Source organism: Gavialis gangeticus, unplaced genomic scaffold, assembly GCF_001723915.1.
Source record: "Gavialis gangeticus isolate Ggan-Ray unplaced genomic scaffold, GavGan_comp1, whole genome shotgun sequence".
Classification (NCBI taxonomy): Eukaryota; Metazoa; Chordata; order Crocodylia; family Gavialidae; genus Gavialis; species Gavialis gangeticus.
In genome coordinates, this window is record NW_017729029.1 from 65,098,314 (window position 1) to 65,104,776 (window position 6,463).

Below are 6,463 nucleotides of genomic sequence, written 5' to 3' on the forward strand. Positions count from 1 at the left end.
CGGAGGTGAAGAATTGGTTAAAGAGGTCCGCTTTCTCCTCTGACGCAACCACCAGATTGCCCAGCGTATCCTGCAGGGGTCCCACATTACCCGGCGCCGCCTTCATCCTCCCAATATATTTGAGAAAGGACTTTTTGTTGTCCTTAATTTGGACGCTAATCCGAGCTCTATGTCCGCCTTGGCCTTCCTAACAGCTCGTCTACAGGCCCGAGCAGAGGAGGTATACTCCTCTTTGGAGATTTCACCCCCCTTCCACCGGGCATACGCCGCCTTTTTGGCAAGCAGGCAGTCCCAGATGCCCTTGGTGAGCCAGGGGGGCTTTCGAACACTCCTGCCCCCCTTGCTTCTCATGGGCATGTGTCCCCCCAGCTGTACACTGCAATAGTGAGGCTCCATGCCACTGCACACCACTGAACCACAGGAGCTCCCTGGTCTAGATGGTCTAGATCTGGCCTACAGTGAGTTTGTCACCCCCTGCACTGAGGGATAGATTTGGCACAGCAGCCAAGAAATGACTTCCCTCAGAATTAGAAGCTTTGATGTATGGTGATGTATAAAAGAGAACAAATACTGAGTTCAGTGTACTCTAATATGTCTGTTTTCAGTGGGCTGTATTTGATGCCTTGTAATTGGTGATTCCAATGGGTAGAGTGAACTATTGACTTCTGCTTCCCCCATTCCTGTGCACTCATTTAAAAAGGCACCTGGCATCCCAGATCCAAGACCTGGGGATGTCTCTGGGAATAGGGCAGGGAGTATTTGGGTATGGGGCTTGGAGCTGCCCTCAACCTGGTATTGCCAGCTAGGCAGAGGGAGTAGCTTTGTATTGGCCCCCAGGACTGCCCTGTGCCAGATCCCAATGCTAAACTGAGTGTAAGGCTCTGTGTCCCATACCCTGGAGCTGCCACATGCCCTGAAGCTCACTGGGATCTGGCACCTCAAAGGTGTCCTACAGCCCCTGCTGGGTTTCACTTTCTGATGATGACAATCACCTGATTGAACCTACATGTTCAATTTATGATGCCATACAATCCAGCCGTAAAGATGTTCCACATTTTTTGTGGAATACCCTTGTGGCTTGTTTTCCATTTTATGGTGCCATAAATGCAATGACTACATAGCATGTTTCTGTTTAACGCTAATAGAAATATGCCATATGAAGAAAAATGACTGACTCACAAGTGATGCACGCACATCACCAAACCAACCACCAAATCAACTGTGGGGGGAGAATCGCTGTAAAAAAAAATAAAAAGCAAATTGTAGGATTTCCCAAGAACAAACTTGCTGGGGAGAGATTAAAAAGAGATTAACATGGGTTAACACATTAATAGCACCATAAATGTGATATGTGCCAGTGACCTTAGATTGTAAACTCTCGGAGGAAAGGAATATCTTTTTGTATATGTTTATACAGTGCCTGGCACAATGAGAACCCCAGTTCTTGATTTAGAGCTTACAGGCTGACTGCAGTATAAATAATGTAAGTGAGCAACAGGGAAACACAAATCTGATTTTAAGAAAGAAAAAAATTATTAAGGGCTATTGTTCCTGAATGCTTTCACTATATTTTGCTTGTTTTTGCAGAAGAGGAGAATCATCCTATTTTGGGGTCACGGAAAGTCAAATCCCTTACTTGTATTTCAGTGCCTTTTGGAGCTTCAGGCTCTCTTGAATTTTCTTTGTAGCCATAGCAGTTAGTTTCAGAGAGAACTTGTCATCATCAGAAAGTATTGATGCCATTTCTCACTGATTTTTCTGGGGCAATTCCATTTGGAGAAACATACATTACATACACTGTAAGTTGAATACATAATATTTGATCCATCTAAAACAGATGATGAAACGTGTTACTTAAAAAGCCTAAGAACATACCACACACAACTTAGGAAATGTTACACATTACCCTGGATTTCCTCTGCATTCCAGTGCAGGTCTGTGGAGGAGGCAATCACCTCTAGGGAAGGAGTCATGATCTACTTTACAAGTACTAATACTGGTCAGTGTCTTGCTTGTCATATAGTGAGACATCATCAAGACATTCAAAGTCAAGTCCTGTTTAATGTTCAGTGCGTGACATTGATTTGCTGAGACTGAGGGTCTGGACCTTGTCTCTCAAGATTTCTTAGCTATGAAATAGGGCTCAGCCAATAGAAGGTGTTACCAGTAAGAGGTTCCTAGTGCATTTTTGTTATCCCTGCCTAGATAACCATTTAAATACTAGCACTCTTGTGCCTTTTCTGCTGTTTCTTGAGTAAGGGATCCCATTAAATTAAGTTCATTATTAAAATGTAATTGAAGCTAGTTTTTTTTGTTTGAAACAAAAATCTGCAGCTATAAGCTTTCAAAGGCAAAAGAACAAATAAGCTGTCAGCTTTTTCATTGTGTTTTTTATGTAGTGACTGCCATTGAAAACCAAGATGCACCTAATTGCCAGAACAGCATCTGAGATGCCCGTTATTTCTTAAACTTATGATGACAACCAGCCAGCAGATAGAGACCAGAGAACCTGTTAAATGTGCAAGGATGAGATCTACCCACCCGCTAACTCTAGCCATATGTTATACAACCTAAACAAACTCTCATTTTTTGGTTTACAACTGGCCATCTTCCTTGGCTACTCATTTAAATGCATGTTCTCTGCCAGTTGCTATTGATATACCTCACTTTGCCAGTTCTTCCATGTTTCTTGTTTGTTGAAAGTGTGGTCTTGACTTCTACATTTCAGGCCACTATAAAAGTTACCTTAATACAGTAGACTTTCCTTGGAAAAACCCTGCTATTTGCACCACCTTTTTTTATGACTTCATAAAAAAGCTCTTCTGACAGCTCTTGGTTTAAATTCCTTTTTTCTTGTTTGGATAACTTACTTTGTTTCGTCTTCTGAATCCTTAAATGAATATGTTCTTCTGTATTCTAATTTTCTGGGAAAGAGCTTTCCTTCTTGCATTAATATCATTGCTTAACCAGTGAGACAGTGGACACATCTACACAAGACATTTACTGCAGAGCTGCTTAATTAGCTCTACAGTAAAGTCTCCATGTCTACACATGTGACCTTATTAGGTCTCAGTAAACTAATAAATAGTGCTGTAGGTTAAAATGCAAATGCCATTCTTCAGTGGTGTTTATTTACTGCTAAGCAGCACACGTGTAGATGCTGACTGGGCTGTATGGGGCACAAGGTTGCTTCAGTATAGGGGCTTTCTGCTGGCTAGCCCCACCCTAAAGCACTCTTGTGCCCCAGCCAGGCCCTCTACAGCACATTGAGCTGGGTCAGAGCAGCCCTGGGCTGGCAGGCTGACCCCCAGGGCTCCCTGCCACCTGAAGCGCCTCCACTCTGGCTCAACATGCTGCATTCCTGGGCGCACAGGTAAATGTGGCACCTGGGAGCAATAAACTCCGGTGGACTATTTGCTGGAGTTTATTGCATCATATTAATTGCATGTGTAGATGTACCCAGTGTGTTCAGCATTCATGAATATTTGAAACTGCGAATGCTGAACCCGCAAATACCAAGGGTTTCCTGCAGTTAAAGACTAAGTGTAAATCAGGCATGTTTTAAACACTTTCTTTCTGCTAGCCACAGAAGTATTTCAAGATGTAGTTCCCAGTTGCAGCTGATCACCATGGTTGAACATATTCCACAGTCTCTGGTGTTTTCACTCATTTCAGGCTCATCATAATGTTGAGGGCATTACAGATTATGAGTAATCTGGTAGAACCTACAATAATCCTGCTTCCTCCATGGATTCCATAGAATAAATCTAACTTCCAAGTCATTGTTAAAGAGATTCAACAGAACCAGACTTAAGACAAACTCCTAAAGGACCGCACTTGATTCTTCCTCCCAGTTAAATACTGGTTCTTTGAGTGGTCTTTTAGCATAATTATCCAGCTAGTTATGTACCTACTTTACAGCAGTTTTCTCTAGACTGTATTTCATTATTTTACTGATGAAACTATCATGGGAGACAACATTGAAAGCCTCACATTTATGTTAACTTGGCCACTCTGCTTGTTGGGATATTTACAACATAGTTGAAGTGTGGGTATCAAAGCAGCATTGCAAAGTCAGTAACATATGCTTCAAGATATTTGGAGGCTTTTAAAAAATGTTCTCTGGTGCTTTCTACTATAGTGCTTTCTCATTTTTAACATACCAGTCCAACTTCGATAGCAGCCTTTAACTACTTGAAGGGTAATTACAAAGTGGATGGAGTTAGTTCTCTGTGGTGGTGGATGATGGAACAATGGTCTCAAGTCGCAGCAAAGGAAGTTTAGGTTGGATATTCAGAAAAACTTTCTCACATGAAGGGTGGTGAAGCACTGGAACGGGTTACCTAGATGGTAGAATCTCCATCCTTGGAGGTTTTTAAGGCCCAGCTCAACAAAGTCCTGGCTGGAATTATCTAGTTGGGGATGGTCCTGCTTAGAGTAGGGGGTTGGATTAGATGACTTGCTGAGATCCCTTCCAACCCTAATTTTCTATGACTCTTAAGTTTATGTGTGCAAATGCCATGGCGAGACATTAGGTACTGCTCTCCCATCAAGGACTGTAGCTTTTTTTGTGAATGCTGTGGAAGCTGTCAGCAGACCTTGGAATGATGGCTTGGCAGCTTCTCACTGATAACAGGTTGTATGGTTTCTCCTTCATCCATATCACAGTATATGTGAAAGTTTTCAGCTCCTTGATATGTGCTATGGCTTCATGTTGAGTTAGCCGTGTCCCTCTTGCATCTTTTATCCAGTTTGTACTCTTCACAGTTCTTGCATGACTGAGTCTAGGAAGAAATCCTTAATAGTTTGGCAAATCCTAATGGTCTCTGAACTAACTTAATAGGTCTAGGTATCTGTTTTAATGATTTTGAGGTGGGTAGGGAGGGAGAATGTAGTCATAGTTCTTGGTAAATCAGAAAATGCCCTATGTATGATATTGCAAGCAATTCTCTCTCCTTCAGTAATCCCTCATAGTCAAGGATGATTGTTTTCCAGGATTGTGTTATCTTTGTTTCTGAAGATGGATGATGAGGCCAATTTGGGATCGACAAACTCTGCTGCAACTTGGGCCTGTTTCCATGTGGAGTGGGTGGCTCCAGATTCTTGATTCCGTCTGTGACATGCTGTTGCTGCTGCTCCCATTTTTCTGTCTCCTGTTGTTGTTGTAAGGTTTCAAAGTACCTCAAACATTTCTCTCCTTCTGTCACTACCAGACAGATGAGATGGGAATCATGCCTTGCCATAAGTTCAGCCATTCTGCATCTGCTTCTATACCCCAGAATATCAATAGCAGTAGGGCTCTGCGAAATTTTGGCAGCTGTTTTGTTTCATTTTGGATTTGGACATTTTGATGGTCGAAACATCAAATCTGAAACGAAATGCAGGGCAGTGAAACAAAATGGGCCATCTGAAATACTTTCCAAAATGTTTCGGATGTTCCTGAAATGTTTCAGAGCTGTTTTAGGGATGGGTTTGCAGGAAAAGAGGGAGGGGGAGGAGGGTGGGAAAGGGCTGCTCTGATACTGACATCCATAGCTGGCCATTGGCCACCGGCCAATGACAACCATCTGTCCCTGAGGTCCCTTCCAACCCCAGTGCTGGGGAATTGAACCAGGGGCTGGCGAATGGAGCTGGGGGAATTTTCAGGTCCCTGAACAGTCCCTGGTTTGATTCCCTAGCTCCCTGATCTTTCCCCCAGCTCTCACATTTCCCGTGGCTGCCTGGGGATGGTGGTGGCAGCTCTGGGCTTTTTCCCAGCCATCAGCAGCAGTTTGCTGAAAACCTTGCACACAGATCAGGGCCACGCCTCCCGGGAAAAGCTGGGGGAATGATTAGAGAGCTGGGGATCGAAATGGGAGCTCCAGCTGACTGCTGGAGCTGCCCTGGACAGTGTGCAGCGCTGTGCCAAACTGCACTGCACCCATGCCATGAGGCCACACAGGTACCAGGTGGGGGGAGACAATCCCCGCTGCCCCTTACTGCCGCATGCTGCATGGGGGGCTCTGCCACAAGTGCCCACAGGCCCCTGATTGCTGCTACTGCAGCTGGTGAGTATGGAGATTGTAAAAAAAAAAAAAAAAAAAAAAAAAGCTCCTCCCTCACCGGCAATGGCGATTGGGGGCCTCTGGGTTCTTGTGGCAAAGTCCCTCTGTGCCGCATGGAACAGTAGGGGGCAGGAGAAAGGGAATGTTCCTCCTCCCCCCCCCCGCCTGGCAGCTCATGGGATGTGGATCTATGTGCAGGATGACAACAGGCTGCCACTGCTGCCTGGGGCCAAGCCAGCACTGGGTTCTTCCTGGCAGGGTGTGCCAAGCAGACTCAGGTGCTGGAGCTGGTCCCAGCCGGTAGCGGCAGCATGCTGTCATCCTCCACATAGATCCGGGGGCCTGCACCCCCCGGGAGGAGTCTGACACAGTGCTGCAGCCCTCCCAGGTGGTGCGGGCCCTGGATCTGCGTGCAGGAT